This window comes from Canis aureus, chromosome X, assembly GCF_053574225.1.
Source record: "Canis aureus isolate CA01 chromosome X, VMU_Caureus_v.1.0, whole genome shotgun sequence".
Lineage (NCBI taxonomy): Eukaryota > Metazoa > Chordata > Mammalia > Carnivora > Canidae > Canis > Canis aureus.
Genome location: NC_135649.1, coordinates 105,175,615 through 105,197,797, shown reverse-complemented (window position 1 = coordinate 105,197,797; position 22,183 = coordinate 105,175,615). Strand labels below are relative to the sequence as shown.

The following is a 22,183-nucleotide window of genomic DNA, read 5'->3' as shown; positions in this document are numbered from 1 at the left end:
GAGGTGGAAGAACGAGTGAGTGACATAGAAGACAAGTTGATAGCAAAGAGGGAAACTGAGGAAAAAAGAGACAAACACTTAAAAGACCATGAAGATAGATTAAGGGAAATAAACGACAGCCTGCGAAAGAAAAACCTACGTTTAATAGGGGTTCCCGAGGGCGCCGAAAAGGACAGAGGGCCAGAATATGTATTTGAACAAATTCTAGCTGAAAACTTTCCTAATCTGGGAAGGGAAACAGGCATTCAGATCCAGGAAATAGAGAGATCCCCCCTAAAATCAATAAAAACCGTTCAACACCTCGACATTTAATAGTGAAGCTTGCAAATTCCAAAGATAAGGAGAAGATCCTTAAAGCAGCAAGAGACAAGAAATCCCTGACTTTTATGGGGAGGAGTATTAGGGTAACAGCAGACCTCTCCACAGAGACCTGGCAGGCCAGAAAGGGCTGGCAGGATATATTCAGGGTCCTAAATGAGAAGAACATGCAACCAAGAATACTTTATCCAGCAAGGCTCTCATTCAAAATGGAAGGAGAGATAAAGAGCTTCCAAGACAGGCAGCAACAAAAAGAATATGTGACCTCCAAACCAGCTCTGCAAGAAATTTTAAGGGGGACTCTTAAAATTCCCCTTTAAGAAGAAGTTCAGTGGAACAGTCCACAAATACAAGGACTGAATAGATATCATGATGACACTAAACTCATATCTCTCAATAGTAACTCTGAATGTGAACGGGCTTAATGACCCCATCAAAAGGCGCAGGGTTTCAGACTGGATAAAAAAGCAGGACCCATCTATTTGCTGTCTACAAGAGACTCATTTTAGACAGAAGGACACCTACAGCCTGAAAATAAAAGGTTGGAGAACCATTTACCATTCGAATGGTCCTCAAAAGAAAGCAGGGGTAGCCATCCTTATATCAGATAAACTAAAATTTACCCCAAAGACTGTAGTGAGAGATGAAGAGGGACACTATATCATACTTAAAGGATCTATTCAACAAGAGGACTTAACAATCCTCAATATATATGCCCCGAATGTGGGAGCTGCCAAATATATCAATCAATTATTAACCAAAGTGAAGAAATACTTAGATAATAATACACTTATACTTGGTGACTTCAATCTAGCTCTTTCTATACTCGATAGGTCTTCTAAGCACAACATCTCCAAAGAAACGAGAGCTTTAAATGATACACTGGACCAGATGGATTTCACAGATATCTACAGAACTTTACATCCAAACTCAACTGAATACACATTCTTCTCAAGCGCACATGGAACTTTCTCCAGAATAGACCACATATTGGGTCACAAATCGGGTCTGAACCGATACCAAAAGATTGGGATCGTCCCCTGCATATTCTCAGACCATAATGCCTTGAAATTAGAACTAAATCACAACAAGAAGTTTGGAAGGACCTCAAACACGTGGAGGTTAAGGACCATCCTGCTAAAAGATAAAAGGGTCAACCAGGAAATTAAGGAAGAATTAAAAAGATTCATGGAAACTAATGAGAATGAAGATACAACCGTTCAAAATCTTTGGGATGCAGCAAAAGCAGTCCTAAGGGGGAAATACATCGCAATACAAGCATCCATTCAAAAACTGGAAAGAACTCAAATACAAAAGCTAACCTTACACATAAAGGAGCTAGAGAAAAAACAGCAAATAGATCCTACACCCAAGAGAAGAAGGGAGTTAATAAAGATTCGAGCAGAACTCAACGAAATCGAGACCAGAAGAACTGTGGAACAGATCAACAGAACCAGGAGTTGGTTCTTTGAAAGAATTAATAAGATAGATAAACCATTAGCCAGCCTTATTAAAAAGAAGAGAGAGAAGACTCAAATTAATAAAATCATGAATGAGAAAGGAGAGATCACTACCAACACCAAGGAAATACAAACGATTTTATTTTTTTTTCTTTTTTTTTTAATTTTTATTTATTTATGATAGTCACACACAGAGAGACAGAGAGGCAGAGACACAGGCAGAGGGAGAAGCAGGCTCCATGCACCGGGAGCCCGACGTGGGATTCGATCCCGGGTCTCCAGGATCGCGCCCTGGGCCAAAGGCAGGCGCCAAACCGCTGCGCCACCCAGGGATCCCTACAAATGATTTTAAAAACATATTATGAACAGCTATACGCCAATAAATTAGGCAATCTAGAAGAAATGGACGCATTCCTGGAAAGCCACAAACTACCAAAACTGGAACAGGAAGAAATAGAAAACCTGAACAGGCCAATAACCAGGGAGGAAATTGAAGCAGTCATCAAAAACCTCCCAAGACACAAGAGTCCAGGGCCAGATGGCTTCCCAGGGGAATTTTATCAAACGTTTAAAGAAGAAACCATACCTATTCTCCTAAAGCTGTTTGGAAAGATAGAAAGAGATGGAGTACTTCCAAATTCGTTCTATGAGGCCAGCATCACCTTAATTCCAAAACCAGACAAAGACCCCACCAAAAAGGAGAATTACAGACCAATATCCCTGATGAACATGGATGCAAAAATTCTCAACAAGATACTGGCCAATAGGATCCAACAGTACATTAAATAAATTATTCACCATGACCAAGTAGGATTTATCCCTGGGACACAAGGCTGGTTCAACACCCGTAAAACAATCAATGTGATTCATCATATCAGCAAGAGAAAAACCAAGAACCATATGATCCTCTCATTGGATGCAGAGAAAGCATTTGACAAAATACAGCATCCATTCCTGATCAAAACTCTTCAGAGTGTAGGGATAGAGGGAACATTCCTCGACATCTTAAAAGCCATCTATGAAAAGCCCACAGCAAATATCATTCTCAATGGGGAAGCACTGGGAGCCTTTCCCCTAAGATCAGGAACAAGACAGGGATGTCCACTCTCACCACTGCTGTTCAACATAGTACTGGAAGTCCTAGCCTCAGCAATCAGACAACAAAAAGACATTAAAGGCATTCAAATTGGCAAAGAAGAAGTCAAACTCTCCCTCTTCGCCGATGACATGATACTCTACATAGAAAACCCAAAAGTCTCCACCCCAAGATTGCTAGAACTCATACAGCAATTCGGTAGCGTGGCAGGATACAAAATCAATGCCCAGAAGTCAGTGGCATTTCTATACACTAACAATGAGACTGAAGAAAGAGAAATTAAGGAGTCAATCCCATTTACAATTGCACCCAAAAGCATAAGATACCTAGGAATAAACCTAACCAAAGAGGTAAAGGATCTATACCCTCAAAACTATAGAACACTTCTGAAAGAAATTGAGGAAGACACAAAGAGATGGAAAAATATTCCATGCTCATGGATTGGCAGAATTAATATAGTGAAAATGTCAATGTTACCCAGGGCAATATACACGTTTAATGCAATCCCTATCAAAATACCATGGACTTTCTTCAGAGAGTTAGAACAAATAATTTTAAGATTTGTGTGGAATCAGAAAAGACCCCGAATAGCCAGGGGAATTTTAAAAAAGAAAACCATATCTGGGGGCATCACAATGCCAGATTTCAGGTTGTACTACAAAGCTGTGGTCATCAAGACAGTGTGGTACTGGCACAAAAACAGACACATAGATCAGTGGAACAGAATAGAGAATCCAGAAGTGGACCCTGAACTTTATGGTCAACTAAGATTCGATAAAGGAGGAAAGACTATCCATTGGAAGAAAGACAGTCTCTTCAATAAATGGTGCTGGGAAAATTGGACATCCACATGCAGAAGAATGAAACTAGACCACTCTCTTTCACCATACACAAAGATAAACTCAAAATGGATGAAAGATCTAAATGTGAGACAAGATTCCATCAAAATCCTAGAGAAGAACACAGGCAACACCCTTTTTGAACTCGGCCATAGTAACTTCTTGCAAGATACATCCACGAAGGCAAAAGAAACAAAAGCAAAAATGAACTATTGGGACTTCATCAAGATAAGAAGCTTTTGCACAGCAAAGGATACAGTCAACAAAACTCAAAGACAACCTACAGAATGGGAGAAGATATTTGCAAATGACATATCAGATAAAGGGCTAGTTTCCAAGATCTATAAAGAACTTATTAAACTCAACACCAAAGAAACAAACAATCCAATCATGAAATGGGCAAAAGACATGAACAGAAATCTCACAGAGGAAGACCTAGACATGGCCAACATGCACATGAGAAAATGCTCTGCATCACTTGCCATCAGGGAAATACAAATCAAAACCACAATGAGATACCACCTCACACCAGTGAGAATGGGGAAAATTAACAAGGCAGGAAACAACCAATGTTGGAGAGGATGCGGAGAAAAGGGAACCCTCATACACTGTTGGTGGGAATGTGAACTGGTGCAGCCACTCTGGAAAACTGTGTGGAGGTTCCTCAAACAGTTAAAAATAAACCTGCCCTACGACCCAGCAATTGCACTGTTGGGGATTTACCCCAAAGATACAAATGCAATGAAACGCCGGGACACCTGCACCCCGATGTTTATAGCAGCAATGGCCACGATAGCCAAACTGTGGAAGGAGCCTCGGTGTCCAACGAAAGATGAATGGATAAAGAAGATGTGGTTTATGTATACAATGGAATATTACTCAGCTATTAGAAATGACAAATACCCACCATTTGCTTCAACGTGGATGGAACTGGAGGGTATTATGCTGAGTGAAGTAAGCCAGTCGGAGAAGGACAAACATTATATGGTCTCATTCATTTGGGGAATATAAATAATAGTGAAAGGGAATATAAGGGAAGGGGGAAGAAATGTGTGGGAAATATCAGAAAGGGAGACAGAACGTAAAGACTGCTAACTCTGGGAAACGAACTAGGGGTGGTGGAAGGGGAGGAGGGCGGGGGGTGGGAGTGAATGGGTGACGGGCACTGGGGGTTATTCTGTATGTTAGTAAATTGAACACCAATAAAAAATAAATTAAAAAAATAAAAATAAAAAATAAAAATAAAACCATGTATAAATGATATATAAAAGGGCTGCATCATAAAGACTTGCATTGCTTCTCCTCACAAAACAGAACCAAGTCCTGAACAAGAGATTCCTTTTTCTGCCAGAAGATTGTGGTCTGCAGGTGATTTTCAGACAAAAAAAAAATCCCAGGCTTGGAAGACTGTCATCATTTCAGTCATTGGGATTTTCAAAATGGTTCTCTTGATAAACTCAGCAACAATGTCATCAATCTCTTTGGCATAGCCAACATGGTCAGTCAGGTCTCTTACTCAGTAGCTGTCCCCTAGAGGTGATCCACTTCTTAAATTACACTCAAGAGCAGTCTTTCTCAGCTCATCTCCTGAAAGGGGATAAACTCACCCATAAACTCATATCAGTCCTCATCTCAGTGTGAGAGTTATTTCCACACGCAGTCCACAGGAAATATTAAACATGCAGATGAGACTTCTATGCAGCACAGGGGCTTGTGCTCCATTTTTCTATACAGCTGGAAGCTTTGGCAGTTGTGGGTGCCTTCAAGTCTTGATCAGTGCCTAAAGCCTCTGATTCCCATTAGAGGCAGGATATGGAGGTTAAGGCTCTACCTTAAACAATCCTGTTCTCAAAATCCAGCATAACTGGCAGGGCTCCCTCATGTGCCACATAAAACAAATGTCAAAACATTAACTGTATTATACTGAGAAATCAGTAATGTTCTTATATTAATTATTAATCACAAATTCAGCCTACATAATGGTACTAGGATATTGCAAAGAACAACATCATATTTGCTGTTAATGTTTTTGGAGCAATTTATATATTTAAAAAAATCTACACCGATTAAATAATTTTTTAAGCTGCATAATGTTTGGTATATAGTAAGGACATATTGAATTACTATAGCTGAGTTTAAAAATATGAAAAAAGTGGTCCCTTGAGAAATCCACTCAGTACAAAGTCCCTTGCTTACAGGAGGAGATGGATAGGAAATGATCCTTCCACAGAAACAAAGAGGCTTCTAACACAGAGACCTGAAGACAATCACATATGTGATGAGGTCTGTATATACTCTGAAAACTCAGAGAAGAATGAGACAAGGGGACACTGGGTTACACCCACACTGTACCCATCCTTATGTTTCTGGATTTCTCCCAGTTCTCTTCCCCTCTCCCCTTTTATCACTTGTTTCTCTTTTTTTTTCTCTACTTTTCCCCATGTCTCCTGCATTCTCATAAATTTTGCTGAGTGATATATATATCATATGTGCTCCCAAGAAAGACCAGGGGGCATATCCACCATCGCTTTCTTCCCTCTTACTAGTAACATCTCCTATTTCAGTCTTTAGGGTCTCACCTATCTTTTTCTAAAAGGGCAATGAAACCATATCAGTCTCCAGATAAAGGGGATTAAGAGTCGCATGGAGTAGATCTGTCAAAATAAACTGAGGAACTAACAGCCCACACCATGTGGGGAAAAGGGCTGGGTAAAATATGGAAACAAATGTCCCTGAGGTAAAACCATCAGCTCACACAAAAGTTGGGATCATACTTCCTATTTGAGAGTCTGGAGGCCAATACATCAGAACCCAAATGGCACAAGGAGTACAAAGGCAGAGAATTGAAAAGGTTGAAGGGTTACATACATTGGTCAGCAGAATTGAATTAATATCCAAAGCTGGAATAAATTCAATAGTCAACAAATAACCAAATATTTTCATGAGGCTTTGAAAATAAAAAAGAGGCTCCCAAAGAATACCAAAAGAATCTATACTCTCCTACACAACAGTTGAGGGGTAAGTTTGAACTGGAGATAATCCAATATGAAATTCTCTTAACCTCAGAACTGGGAGGGATAAGCAAGCCAGTGTCCCTTCTAGTGGCTTCTCTCACTAGATACAGGATGATTGTAGAATGGTCTAGACCCTTTAAACAATTTTGTCTCTAATAGTTCCTTTTTTTCTAATAGTTCCTTAATAAGTGTGGGGACCTCCTTTTACTGTTCCCAACACATCCCAGTATCCTAATTGCTTTACTTACACCCCATGGCTGGAATGGGAAATCTGATAGCTCCTGCTCTTCTACTTATCTTACAACCACTGTTCTAATTGTGGCATTTCCCCATTGGGAAAATTCTTCACAACTCAAAAGAAGAATTACACATACTTAACTCTTCCTAGAATACATTTAGCCATATCAGTTACATCTTGTGTATATAGGCCCAAAAGAGCCTACCCATTAACTCACATCAGTCCATATAGTACAATCTGAGACTGATTTCTACATCAAAAGTAAACTTTTGACTGAACCCATGGAAAATTCCAGGCACCACACTTTTCAGCCCCAGTGTCCCTAGGAGCTGAAAAGCATGACAATTTCAAGTGCCACCAAGCCCCCAGAACACTTTGACCAGTGTGTCAGATATTTAGAGAAGGAGAGGCCACAACTCTGCCTTTTACCTGTTTATTCTTGAAAACAATAAAGTCTGGGTGGAAAGGTGGTGCTGAGTATGTTATTTAAACATCAATCATAGGGATCCCTGGGTGGCTCAGCGGTTTAGCGTCTGCCTTTGGCCCAGGGTGCACTCCTGGAGTCCCAGGATCGAGTCCCACGTCAGGCTCCCGGCATGGGCTTGCTTCTCCCTCCTCCTGTGTCTCTGCCTCTCTCTCTCTCTATGTCTATCATAAATAAATAAATCTTTTTAAAAAAATAAATAAACATCAATCATAATAGTACAGATATTGGAATAGGGTCTAGGTCCTCCTGATCCTCCTCCTCATATGAGCAATGTGGTCATGGCCAAACTAGCTTGTAACACTGGATTTGTCATAGAGAATGGGGTGATTACTCCTCATCCTGTAACTGGCAGGGTCCCCTCACCTATTAGCCAAGGAGGAACTCTCTATAATATCACTGGATTTTCCCAAATCCATCCTTAGTAACAGTTCTTTGCAACTCAATTTAGGAGCAGATCTTAATACATTTTGACGTAACTGGCTATCCCTAGTCACCAAACACTTTTTCAATGAGGTTGGCTACTGTCCTGCAGGTCCCATTCCATGTGGGAAAATCAACCTGCTGAGTCTCACCTGTATTTTTGCAAAAGGGCTTTGTGACCTTATCAGCCTTCAGGAGAAGGGACTTTAAAATGCAAAAATAGGGGATCCCTGGGTGGCGCAGCGGTTTGGCGCCTGCCTTTGGCCCAGGGCGCGATCCTGGAGACCCGGGATCGAATCCCACGTCGGGCTCCCGGTGCATGGAGCCTGCTTCTCCCTCTGCCTGTGTCTCTGCCTCTCTCTCTCTCTCTCTCTCTCTCTCTCATAAATAAATAAAAAATTAAAAAAAAATAAAATGCAAAAATAAGCTCCATAAATGGAGAAAACAAACTGGTAGTTGTTAGAGGAGTAGGGAATAGGGAGATAGGTGAAATAGGTGAGGGGATTCAGAGGCACAAACTTCCAGTTATAAATAAGCAAGTCACAGGGATAAAAAGTACAGCATATGTAATATAATTAATAATACTATAATAATTTTGTATGGTGACAGATGACTATACTTATTGTGGTGACCATGTCATACTGTATATAACTGTCAAATCACTATGTTTTATACCTGATTGTCAACTATATTTCAGAAAGAAAGAAAGAAAGAAAGAAAGAAAGAAAGAAAGAAAGAAAGAAGAAAGGAAGGAAGGAAGGAAGGAAGGAAGGAAGGAAGGAAGAAAGAAAGAAAGAAAGAAAGAAAGAAAGAAAGAAAGAAAGAAAGAAAGAAAGAAAAAGAAAGAAAGAGAAAGAAAGGAGAAAGGAAAGATAAGGTAAGAAAAAGAAAAGAAAAGAAGAAAGGAGAGGAGAGAAGAGAATTGAATTGATTTCATGGAGTCAATCTGTCAAAATCAGGTTAGACAAATTCCCATCTAGTGTTGCCTCTTATTAAGAGACAACTTTTACAGCAGTTTTGTAGTAGATACAACTGTTCTCTCAGGAACACAAAACACTGGAGTACATAAAAGACAGAGGTTTTTCTTTGCCTGCCTGTGGGATTCTGTGTGTGAAATCACTGTGCCCTCAATTTAGTTGGAAATTTTAACTCTCCCTTCTGATGGGCATCCAAGGCTATACAGAATGGCACCTTCTACTTGTCAATCAGTAACCTATTATTAATAGTGAAAGCTTTGGACATTGGAAAACTTTTTGAGACAATATAAATATTCAAAATTTTAAAACAGCACATTTCAAAATCAGTTTAGAGAGCTATAATATATATATCTTATATATTATATAATATATAACTATAATAGTTATAGGTATCTTGATGACACAATAACTTTTCATTTTTTACTTTTTCACTACAACTTCTCCTAGCTGCATTCAGACACACTTTTCAGAAACAAAACCATAGCTATCTTTTCACAGACACTATAACACAAGCTTCCAACAGCATATTTAACTTTTCCCAACTGGAAGCCCAGGGAAAAGAGGAGAAAGAACACAGGGGTAGCAAATGACACCAGTAAGCACAGGTTGTTCATAATTTTGTCCATTCCATGGTATAAGGACCTTTTTATCAACAACTAGGCACCAAGTAGCTAATTGTAATCTTACCTCTTGCTACCTAACCTGCCAAGCTTTTTTCAACAAGTAACATACATTATTGAATGCAAAAAAATCTATCGTACTATCAACCCAGCCCCCAGCCCACACACCTTGGAAGAGGCTGACAGTAGAAGGTCCCTTATGTACTCCACTCACTCCCCTTGTAGATATGGCTGCCAGGAGATCTCTATATCTCATAACCTGGCCTGTACTGCTCTACTTATCTGGGGAAGTCTTTAGGCCTCCTAACCCACCCTTGCTGTAAGACCAGGTCAGGAAAGCTTCAGGTCATCCAGTGACTCAGCCAGGGTACTCCGAGCTACCATGCATCCCAGATGCTTTATCCATACTAAAATGGAATATATTATCCCTTAGTCCGGGGACTCTATTGTCCTTTTCATCCACCACTTACCATGAGCTAACATGCTAGGAAACCTAATTAGGCACTAGCCTAGCCTTTTATATCTAAAAGGTGTGGGCACTGTAACTTTACTAGCCATAAATTCAGTGCCAAATTTGTCACTGAAAGCACAGAGATATGCAGGGCCAAGGAAAAGGCTTAACTTATTTAACACTTAAAAAATACAAAAAGTTGAGGCACTTGGGTGGCTCAGTCAGTTAAACATCCAACTTCTGATTTTGGCTCAGGTCATGATTTCAGGGTCATGTGATTGAACCCCACATCACACTCCAGGCTGGGCGTGGAGCCTGCTTAGGATTCTCTCTTGCCCTCTCCCTCTACCCCTCCTACCAACCCCATTCACACTCTCGCTCTAAAAACAAAAAAGTAAAAAAAAAATACAAAAAGCCCTTTTATATTTTGACACTTTAATACTTAAAAGCATAGCAAAAATAAGAATGAGGCAAAAGGGTCAGCTCCCTGTGATTCTTGTCTCACCCATCAAAAGGACATCATAACAAAGAGCAGCAAAGGGTTTCACTTCAAGCTGTAGGAGACCCCACTATGGATTTCTAGACTGTAGCTACATGGTTTGCTATTCTGCAGCTCTATACTTAAGTGAGGGAAGGGCAGAAATCCCCATATCCTAACAAACCTTGCAAGGCATAAATACAGTACCTCATGAGGGGTGAGGCCTGGAATAGCTGGCCCATGGGCAGCATTTCAGAAGGATTCACTCATGTTGTCTGGACTTAGAGCAGCACAGGACCTAGTGCATGACTTAAGTGAAAGAAAAGCTAGGGTTGAAGCTGTCACATCCAGTGAGAACAAAATGAGGCTGTTGTGGAAGGAAACTACACTTCTACTAGCTACAGAAGAAACAGTGTCTTTCCTAAGATTGACATGGGCACTCTGAAAAAGACTAAATAGACATTTCCTTGACTTTCATGGAGGACAAAAATTACTTCACCCTGTGTTGTTGACTATAGCACTGACAGCTTCAGAAAACTTTTATATGCTAGAGTTAGTGGGACACCAGCACTGGTGTATGATACATGCAAATGAGTCAAGAATCTAGGGCTGTAAACACATGGGCAAAAGATACAATCAACAGACTTTTTTTAAAAAAAGATTTTACTTATTTATTTATTTGACAGAGAGAGAGAGAGAGAGGACAAGCAGGCAGAGTGACAGGCAGAGGGAGAGGGAGAAACAGGCTCCCCGCTGAGCAGGGAGCTCTACATGGGGCTCTATCCCAGGACCTTGGGTTCATGACCTGAGCCAAAGGCAGACACTTCACTGACTGAGCCACCCAAGCGCTCCTACAATGAACAGACTTGATTGTAAGTGAACTGCACTTTTATCACACAGAGAGAAAGTTCTGTGTTTTCCATGGTTGACATGAGAACCCAATACAATTAAGTATACTCAGGTTTTCTTCATAGGAAAGCATAGAGGAGCACTAGGGGAGTAGATGAGCACAACAGAAGTGTGAGACTAAAGAATTAAAGAGCTAGGAGGGACTCCAGCAGCGGTTGGGGAAAAAGGCACTGAATGGGGCAGCAGCCTGCAGCCTGAGGACCCTTTAGGAAGTTCAAATGGTGCCCCTGTGCACATGAGCTCAAGATCAGTATTGCTTACTTCACTGCAAACTGCACCCCACCACCTGCAGAAAAACAGGGTGTGTTCTCTACCGTCTGCATACGGATCCATAGAAAGGGAACGTGATGGGTATTTTCTACACTCTCACAACGGAGACATAAACAGTACTTGAGATTTGTTCCAAGCAAATGGAAAACAGCTTCAGGAAGCTTGTCCTTTTTTTTTTCCTTTAGAAAATCCTTAATTTATTTACATTTGTGTTAACCAATCACTTTGTAGGGTCATTTCACTTTGTAGGTCATTTACTTTTTATACAATGAAAGCCATCAGACCTACATATTTCATTCTCTGGTACTGTTTTGAAATAAGCATTCATTTGCTGACACACATTCCTGCCACATTCTTTCTTCCCCCAATAGGCAAGTTCAGACTTAGGAGGCCAAAGTCCAATGGAAAGTACCAGAACTGAGGGAAGAATATTTGCCTAATCACTCACGCCACAAAATGATTTCTTGGAATCTGCTGTGTGTATAAGATGGTATTCTACCCCTACACATGTAATAGTTATCTTTCTGAAAATCAAATCTGATGCTACAAAGAAATCACAAAAGCAAAAATACTGTTCTTTCAAGTTATACCAGATTTGTTTTCAAAAGGAAAAAATCAAGCTAGTTTTAAAAATTGTAAACTGTCCCACATCAAGCATCTAACCATTCATGGAACTTGGCTTTTCTATCTCATTTTTTAAGTAAAGGTAGTGGAGGCTTCATTTATAAGAAAAAATAATAATTTAAGTACAATTAAGAGATACAGAAACTAAACTAATGTTTTGTTTTAATGTGTATGGAGCTTTTTTTCGTTACAGTCCTCAGTAAAACTTCCTAACTATCCTGAACTGAAATTTTATTTGCTCCAGTTATCTTTGACCTCTGGTTTCCCCAACCATGGATTCTTTACAGCACATGTTAGTTGATTCATCTATGACATTTAACCCAATAAGCTATTATCTCCGTGGAAATTGCTGCCATTCGCTTCCATGACACTGTTCTTGGGTCCCTCCTCTGGTCTTTCTGGCTACTTTTTTTCCAGTCTCCTTTAATCCCTCTTTTTACTTTACTTATTTCTTCCATTCCTGACACTGTCGTTTCAACATACATTTCCTGGGCAACTTCACTAAGCCATGAATCAAAGTATCACATGGACACTGAGGAATCTAAAATTTCAAGCTCCAGCTCTGTCTACCTGCCCCGTCTAATGCTTTTCAGACATTTTCAACTTAATGTGTCCCAAGTACAACATATTTTTAACTTTCTTCCTGTATTGCCCTCAGACTTCCCTTCCTGTATTTTCTATCCTACAACATCACCATCTGTTGTAGAACCCACTAACATCTTTTTGAAGTAAGGCTATGCTAGAGTCCCTTCCCTCCAGGACTTGCCCATGTTCTTTCTCCAATCGGAACATTCTCAGATGCCCCTTCCCTTAGTTAACTCTTAAGGATCTGACATTTTCCACGCTAATTCCTCATAGATACTCTATTAGCTTTGTTTTTCACAAGGTGTTTCAAAACTGACTTTTCCTTCTTAGAACTTATTACAGCCTGAAGCAATACACACACTTGTGTGGTTATTAAATAAATGACTGTTTTTTACTTCCTCACCTTTTGCAAGAACACAGTAGCCATTATTTATTTTGGTCTAACAATTTACCAAGCACAGTCACTAGTACATGGAATGCTCTTACTTTAGTATGGATACTGAATGAGTGAGTGACTTCTAGGTACCTCTTAACATCCTTCAACATCAGTCGGTTACCATATCCTTTTGCTTCTATCAAATTACTTATCTTTCAAATCTGCTCTCATTATCATCCTCAGTCTAGTCCTTGGAGGAGGTCCTCAGCATCCCTTGCCCACCATCAGCCTCAACTCCATCTACCAAACTATTAGTATTGTTACTTTTTAAAAGATTTTTATTTATTTATTCATGAGAGACACAGAGAGAGAGAGGCAGAGACATAAGCAGAGAGAGAAGTAGGCTCATGCAGGGAGCCCGATGTGGGACTCGATCCCAGAACTCCAGGATAACACTCTGGGCTGAAGGCAGGCGGTCAACCGCTGAGCCACCCAGGCATTCCTAGTATTGTTACTTTTAAAACACAAATATGATTCTCCTGTTCTGAATCTTCAATGACTCACAAATTTCTTTAGAAACAAATTTAAACTCCTAAGCCAAGTCTACAAGATTCTTGACATGCTTACTTCAATCTTCAGAAGCTTGTCTTACCTCCCCTAGAGTTGGGAAACACATGAAGCAGTGTCTGACTCATGCAAGTGAATTCCACATCTGGGGCTGTAGCTGCCCTGAGAAAGGCACAATGAGGTGTGTGGCTACAAAGTGAACCATATGAGCACACAAGAGCCAGACTGGTCAGACATGGCCTTGTTAAAACACATGAACTTGGGCATCTGCCCATCCTGGGGCTGAGCCCAGAGCAGCTGAACCCCAACATGTCACATTAAAACAAGAAAACTCACGAAAACTTGGAAATTTTATTTGCCAAACGAAGGACTGCCCACACTGGCAAGCTGGTAGTGACTAGATGCACGAACTACTGTGTATTTGAAAGCCTACAAATGCCAAATCTTTTTAAGGGGCTTATAAATACATAAAACAGGTTCCCTGAGAAAACCCATAGATAGGCCTAAGTACCCAGGTGTGAATACTAAGGGAAAAATCCACACTGGAGATAATAATGCAACATAAAAATTCCTTCTGAGAGCGATCAGAAGACCTCGAGCCAGGAGACAGAAAGGAGGCAATATATGGCAGCATTTGCATGAACCCTGACAACTCATGGAATGATGGGATAAAGGGATACTGGCTTCCCTCCAATATGAAATATTTAAAGTGGATAAGGAAATGCACCCACAGTGCCCACAATTAAGGGTGCAATGAGAGAAGGCCCTATGGGCCAGACACATACCTGAACATCTGCCTTGAAAAGGACTTTGTAAACAAAATGGCCTTGCATATAAGTGTTTGCAGATGTTCCAAAGACCAAAATGATAAATTTTAGGACCTTGAATTTTAAGGCAAGTACTGTCCTGCATTGAGCATTAAGTACTGTCCTGCCAAAAAGATGAGCAACATTCAGCCAACAGTCATTAGCCTGTCTACTTCAGGATATGAAGTTGAAGTAGAGAAAGGAAGAAATATATTTAAACTGAGTTGAAAAAGGCATTCAGGGCAGCCCCAGTGGTGCAGCGGTTTAGCGCCGCCTGCAGCCCGGGGTGTGATCCTGGAGACCCGGGATCGGGTCCCATGTGGGGCTTCCTGCATGGAGCCTGCTTCTCCCTCTGCTTCTAAATAAATAAATAAATAAATAAATAAATAAATAAATAAATAAATAAATAAAAAATTTTTAAAAAGAAAAAGGCATTCATCCCCAAATCTGGGCTTCTCCTTTTAATCATACATTCTATTTAAATGAGAGGTACCTGCTGAGGAACTGCCACAGTTAAAGCCAAACCTGACTTTCTTAATATGTGCACCACTGGAGTATAAAAAATAGTGAAGGGGATTATAGGGGAAAGGAGAGAAAATGAGTGGGAAAAATCAGAGAGGGTGACAAAACATGAGAGACTCCTAACTCTGGGAAACAAACAAGGGGTAGTGGAAGGGGAGGTGAGCAGGGGAGTGGGGTGACTGGGCGATGGGCACTGAGGGGGGCACTTGACAGGATGAGCACTGGGTGTTATACTATATGTTGGAAAATCAAACTCCAATAAAAAAAAATATCCATAAAAAAATATGTGCTCCACTGGGAGCCATGCATGGCTTACTCACTTGTCTGCATGTTTTTTCTTTAAGAATCTAAACCATCCTAAAATGGTATGTGCTGCCTGGAAATGACATGGGATGCCATGGAATTCCTATTCCCACTTTGTGCCATAAAGGTGGCACCATTATTCAATTAGAGGTTCCTGGCAAATGCAAGTAAAAAGTACAGTCCAGTTAATAGTCCTTGTATCTGATGTTCACAGGACTGTCAGGTCAATGCTCAGAAAAAAGATCCACCAAACCCCATCCCCACTGGTAACCTCAAGAGGAGGGCAGAGTGCCTGGTCCAGCATATCTGTTATGAAAACTAGAAATGCCCTCCCTGTTCAGCTATGCAGCTGGCACTCTGGGCACATTTGCCAGGCTTCCTTGGCTTCATGTACTAGAATCACAAGGAACTGTTTTTGAGACGAGGCGCAAACTGTAGATGGATTATCATGTCTTATGTATAATTTATCCAAGTGGTCTTAACCTGGGCAACGCAAGTGTAAGTTTTTTTACTCTGCTGATTTTCACCCTCAAAAAGTCTATATCTATGTGCACCACATGAAGCAAGAAAAAGAGGCTTGCATCTTGTGCAACTGGCTAATGATCTTTGCCACCAGAGACTGACACTCGAACATCTGGGTGTCCCACTGCCAGACAACAGTCCACACTATCACAACATGGATATATATCAAGGAGTTTGTTAAACAAACAAACCAATGTACATTCAGGAAGGAGGGTGATTTTCACTACAAGTACAACAGCCCTGAATCTACACATTGAGCATAATTTCCATTGTTTTTTTTTTATTATTATTTTTCATGAGAGTCACAGAGAGAGAGAGAGGCAGAAACACAGGCAGAGGGAGAAGCAGGCTCCATGCAGGGAGCCTGATGCGAGACCCAATCCCAGGACCCCAGGATCATGCCCCGGGCCGAAGGCAAGCGCCAAACCACTGAGCCACCCAGGGATCCCCAATTCCCATTTTTCCATGCACAGAAGCAAGCAGTTTTGTCTGGAGTCACACAACTTCTATAGCCCACTGCACCACAACTGCCTTTAGTATAGAGGATATGACCATAAACTACATGCCTAAGAATATATGTCTGAGATCAGGAAATGGTCTTAACTATAATTAAAACTCACTCTTGGCAGGGACCCCTCTTCCTATATTGAAACTGAACTCCCTTTGCCTTTTTCAGATTTTTTTTTTTAAGTAATCTCTACATTCATCGTGGGGCTCAAACCCTGAGATCAAGAGTCACATACTCCACCAACTGAGCCAGCCAGTCCCTGACCTTTTTGGTAGACCTAATGAATCACTTTTTCCTGTAGCCAGTTCTTACTCTAGGACTCTTGGACTGGGGCTATTGGAGAGATCCTTCTCTTTCATGTGTCACACAGAGCAAGCACTGCTCTTACATATCTCTTCATGCACTTTAAAGTGAGCGTAATTTTACTCCTATTTATTTGCACACTACATGACAGAGAAAATGCAGTTACTGCTTTGATTAGAAATATGTGAATGTTAAACTTTTTAAAAGTAAAGATGGTAGGGCAGCCGGGTCGCTCAGCGGTTTAGCACCGCCTTCAGTGCAGGGCTTGATCCTGGAGACCCCGGATCGAGTCCCACATCAGGCTCCCTGCATGGAGCCTGCTTCTCCCTTTGCCTCTCTCTCTCTCTCTCTCTCTCTCTCTCTCTGTGTGTGTGTGTGTGTGTGTGTGTCTCATGAATAAATAAATAAAATCTTTTTTAAAAAAAAGTAAAGATGGTAACTACAGTTAGGGTGTTGTCTTAAGGTTCATGGGAAATGACTTGACCTATTTAGTTTTCCCTTTTCAGCCCAGAGACTTAAATTGTTTTTCAGGGGATGTATAAAGAAATTTAACATTTTTCTATATGAAAGTATTTTCTCTCAACAATGAGTCACATCCCTTTGTACAACATATAGCTTACTGAAGAAATAAGGAAACTACCTTATTATGTCTTCCTACTGTGTACATGTCTATTCATTGTATTGGACACCCTCTAAAATACCCACTGTTTTTTATTTTGGATAGTATTTTGTCAACATAAGGAGCTGATATTCTTTTCTTGTTGTTCATAACAGCTTTTTAAATTTAAATTTTAGTGAATATACATGCAAAACTGGTTTATGGAGTAGAATTTAGTGATTCATCACTTACATATAACACCCAGTGCTCATCACAAGGGCCCTCTTTACTACCCATCAACGATCTAGCTCACCCCCCACCCACCTCCCTCCATCAACCCTCAGTTTATTCTCTATTGTTAAGTCTCTTATGGTTTGTTTCCCTCTCTCCTTTTTTTCTTTTCTCCCTTTCCATATGTTCATCTGTTTTCTGTCTTAAATTCCATATATAAGTGAGATTATATGGTATTTGTCTTTCTCTAATTGGTTTATTTCACTTAGAATAATACACTCCAGCTCCATCCATGTTGTTGCAAATTACAAGATTTCCTTTTTACACACACACACACACACACACACCCACATCTTCTTTAGCACTCATCTTCTTTACACAATCATCAATTGATGAACATTTGGGCTCCATCTATAGTTTAGCTGTTGTTGATAATGCTGCTATAAACATTATATGATCCCTGAGTGACTCTACTATTACAAAGATCCACGCTTTAAGGGTGGGAAAGAAAGTGACATGGAGATAATCCTCCAAGGATAAGGAGACTTAGTAACCTAGAGAGAACTGAGACAGCCCCATATGTGGTGGGGTCTGCATGCCACAGACAACTCAGAGAAGAACAGGATGCTAGTTACACCCACAATATATCCTGCCTTAGCCTCTTGCATTTTTTCCAAGTTCACCCACCTCTGCTCACCTCTTTCCCCTTTTTCTTTATATTCCTCTGTCTCCTGTGTTCTCATGCATGATGCTGAGTGATATCTACAAAGAATGCAGTGATTCTCTGAAGAAGAAGATGACCCAAATCATCCAAGGAGACTTTTTGTGAGGTAGCTGGGCCAAAAGAATCCCATAGAATACATTTGTATATACTCATCTTCCACGTATTGGTTTCTGATATTACATCTCCTCCAAATGTCCATGAAGCAGGTCCAGATTCACCTCCCTTCCTGTTTAGATTAAATGTGTCCTATATTAGCTTGAAATGCTGCTTATATTTTTCCAAAAGAGCACTGTGACCTTACCAGCCTCAAAGATTAAAAGATTAAATATCCCAGTGAACAATTTTGACAAAATATCAGGGCTCCTGAATGCCTACTCCTTTTAAGTCTGAGCCAAGGAGTAACATGGTGGCAGACTGCCTCAAGTGCCACCACAAACTTATACATATTGGGGGATCCTACACTGTAGCCAGCCTCTTAGTCCTGAGCACATCATGATCTAAAAGGCAGAAACTGTAAATGCAGTGAATTGGTAATTGCCATTTAGATGGGCTACACAAATCTGTATGCTTGAATTGACAAGATATAAGAGGCTGCAGTCAAAAACAAAAACAAGTCTTTGAAAATAAAAATAGGCACCCAGCAAACACCCACTAGTCCAAATATCCTCATTTCAAAGTTGGAGGATAAATTCAGACTGGACATAATCCAATATAAAATTCCCCCTGAGACTAAACAGAAGGCTTCAATCTCAGAATAGAAGGAAGTCAATATGTGGCAAGTCCTGCATGCACTCTGATATCTCAAAGAATGCTGGGATGAAGGGATGCTGGCTGGCCTCAATTTTGAAACATATAGATATGCAAATTTATCAGCAGCACTTACAATTAACATAAAAACTTTTATATGTCACACTAGAGGCTACTTTCAAAATTCAAATGGCCTACACGCAAGTTTAAGACAACCATATGTGACTCTCACCTTCTGATCCATAGCTCAAAGTCCTTGATTTGAACTCCTATCTTTTTTTAAACCAAATCTACCATTTGGTTTCTAAGATTAATAAGGGGATCTACAATACTGAATATTATGGGTTATATTGTGATTATATATGTATCCCCTTAATGTAACTTCAGTATATATGGCAAGTATTGAAATATTCCCCACAGAGTTGAAGAAACTAAGGCTCAGAGAAATCAAATGCTAATCCCCAAACCACAAGGCCAATAAGCAGAGATGAAACTGTAACCTAAAACACCTGATGCCAAAACATGTGCTCATAAGCAAGAGAAAGAAGTTTACACCAGATAAAAGAGCAATCCCATGCCCTTCTGGACAAGGAAGCCTCCTATTTCATGGTTACTTGAGAAAAAAGTGGTACGCAAGCACTGCTACTTGATGGGACCAGCAGGCTGTGTCTTAGGACATAGGATTATTTGAAACATGTAAAGTCCATAAAGAAATAACCCTACAGTGTCTATAATAAGAGTATAACAAGTTTCAGTGAGCAGACATGTATGTAAAAGTCTGTATTAAACAGGATGTTGAAAGCAACATGTCCCTCTTATAAGAGATATAGCAGAGATTGCACAGGACCAACGCTGGCTCTGCTGGCATTAAAAAAAATCATAAGTTGAAAAAATATCATATGTTGAAGTCCAATATCCAGTACCTCAAAACATAAACTTACCTGAAAATGGGGAATTTACACAGGTAATCAAGTTAAAAAACAGTTCATTATTATGATGGCCCTATGACAATATGACATAGTGTCCACATAAGAAATTTGGAGGACATGTGGACCATTAGAAAGGTACTATGGTGGATTTTTTCTATATTACAAGAGGAAATTTGGACACAAACTCATATATGTGGAGAATGCCATATGAACATGTAGATAGCAATCTATAAGCCAAGAAGAGAAGCCTGGAACATATCCTACATCCTTCCCCAAATATCAAAAGGAAAAGACCTTGCCAACCTCCTTACTTCAGACATCTGGACACCAGAACTAGAAAAAAAGAAACTTTGGTTTCCAGATTGGACATATGGGCCCTGGGTAAGTAAGTAGCCTCAGAATTACCTAAAAGGAATGCCAACTACAGAATGGCATGGAGGTACAGAAGAACCCTAATAAATGGGGACACTGACAGCAGACAAATTAAAAGGGAGACTACATGGCTGGTTAAAGAAAAGACTGAGGTCCCTAAAGGAAAATGTCTCCATTGCAGTATCTGCCTAGGATTTCCTCCCTTTCAAAGTTCCAGATACACGCTATAGTTTAGTTAACGATGCAAGAATGCACTCTTCTCCCTGAGTCCTTTACTCTCTCTGGGAATAGCATTAGGGAATGAGAATGAACAACTGGTCAATTTGGAAACAGATGGAGAAAACAAAGCCAAAAACTGGTTGTCTATTTCAACTCCCAATCAATATACATACATCGTTTTCAGGATTTCAATATTCATGCAGGCCCCAGATGGAACTCAAAGCTATTTCCCAAGATTTAGAAACTGGGGTTTTAATTATTATACTAGAATAGGCTCCTTCTCAAACAAAACTCATCACAGACATTGGGCTATGTAAGAGTAATCAGAAAAGGTACAAGACTTTTCTGAGCCTTTCTCCAAGACATGGGAAGAACAGGTCCCCTATTCAGACTGTATTAAGCTAAGTGAAAAATGTCAGAGAAAGACAAATATTATATGATCTCACTTATATATGGAATTTAAGACACAAAACAGATGAACATAAGGGAAGGGGAAAAAGAAAAAAGGAGAGAGAGAAACAAGCCATAAGAGACTCTTAACAATAGAGAACAAATTGAGGGTTGATGGAAGGAGGCGGATGGGGGATGGGCTAGATGAGTGATGGGTATTAAAGAGCGCACCTGTTGTGATGAGCCCTGGGTGTTGTATGTAAATGATGAATCTCTGAATTCTACTCCAGAAACCAATATTGCATTGCATGTTAACTAAGTAAAATTTTAATTAAAAAAAAAAAAAGAATCCAAGCCATCTTCCAATGGCACCTGCTTCCTAGAAATTACACTGGATTTGAATGGTCCATCAAATGTCCCAAGGAGTTCCCCACTGCTGGGTATTTTCCCATTACCATTATTTGATGAGCGTCACTGGCAAATGCAAATTTTAAAATATAGTCAAATTAACATTCCTCTCATCTGATATTCACTGAGGTTGTCAGGGCAATATTCAGAAAAGGGATCTACTACTCTCCATGCCTAGTAGTAATCTTGAGAGGAGGATAGAGTGCCTAGTCTGGCACATCTGTTCTGGAAACTGGAGATCTCCTCTCCATTAGACTGGGCAGCTAACATTCTAGGCATGTTTGCCAGGCTTCCTTGGCCTGATGCTCTTGAATCACTAAGAAAAAAATGTTTTTGCAAATTCTATCCAAGTGAGCATGGTCTTAAGCTGGGCAGTGCAAGTATCATGAGCTTGTTGATTCCATTGATTTTTATCTTCAAAAAGTCTTTATCTATATGAACCACATGGAACAGGAAAAGGAGGTGTGCAATCAGTAGATCATGTTTGTCACTACAGATGCTGAGACTTGATAATCTGGGTAATCCCTGCACCAGGCACCAGTGATGAATACAAACCCAGGACTCAGTCAAAACCTAACAATGTAGAGGCGTGCCTGAATGGCTCAGTTGATTAGGCATCTGACTCGATTTCAGCTCAGGTCATGATCTCAGGGTTGTGAAATTGAGCCCCACATCAGGCTCCATGCTCAGTGGAGAGTCTGCTTGAGATTCTCTCCCTCCTCCCCCTTTGCCCCTCCCACCACCCTCCCCAAGCTCACTGACTCACTCACAGTCTCTCTTTCTAAAAAAAAAAAAAAAAAAAAAGTAAATAAATCTTAAAAAAAACTTTAAAAAGATTGGTGTAGGGATCTTCTTTCACACACCTCACATCC

The 22,183-nt window shown here is 40.2% G+C and overlaps 1 pseudogene; it reads right to left on the bottom strand.

The window, feature by feature from the left end:
- LOC144308956 (centromere protein N-like) overlaps window positions 1-22,183 on the bottom strand; it is a 54,726-nt pseudogene that overhangs the window by 2,410 nt on the left and 30,133 nt on the right.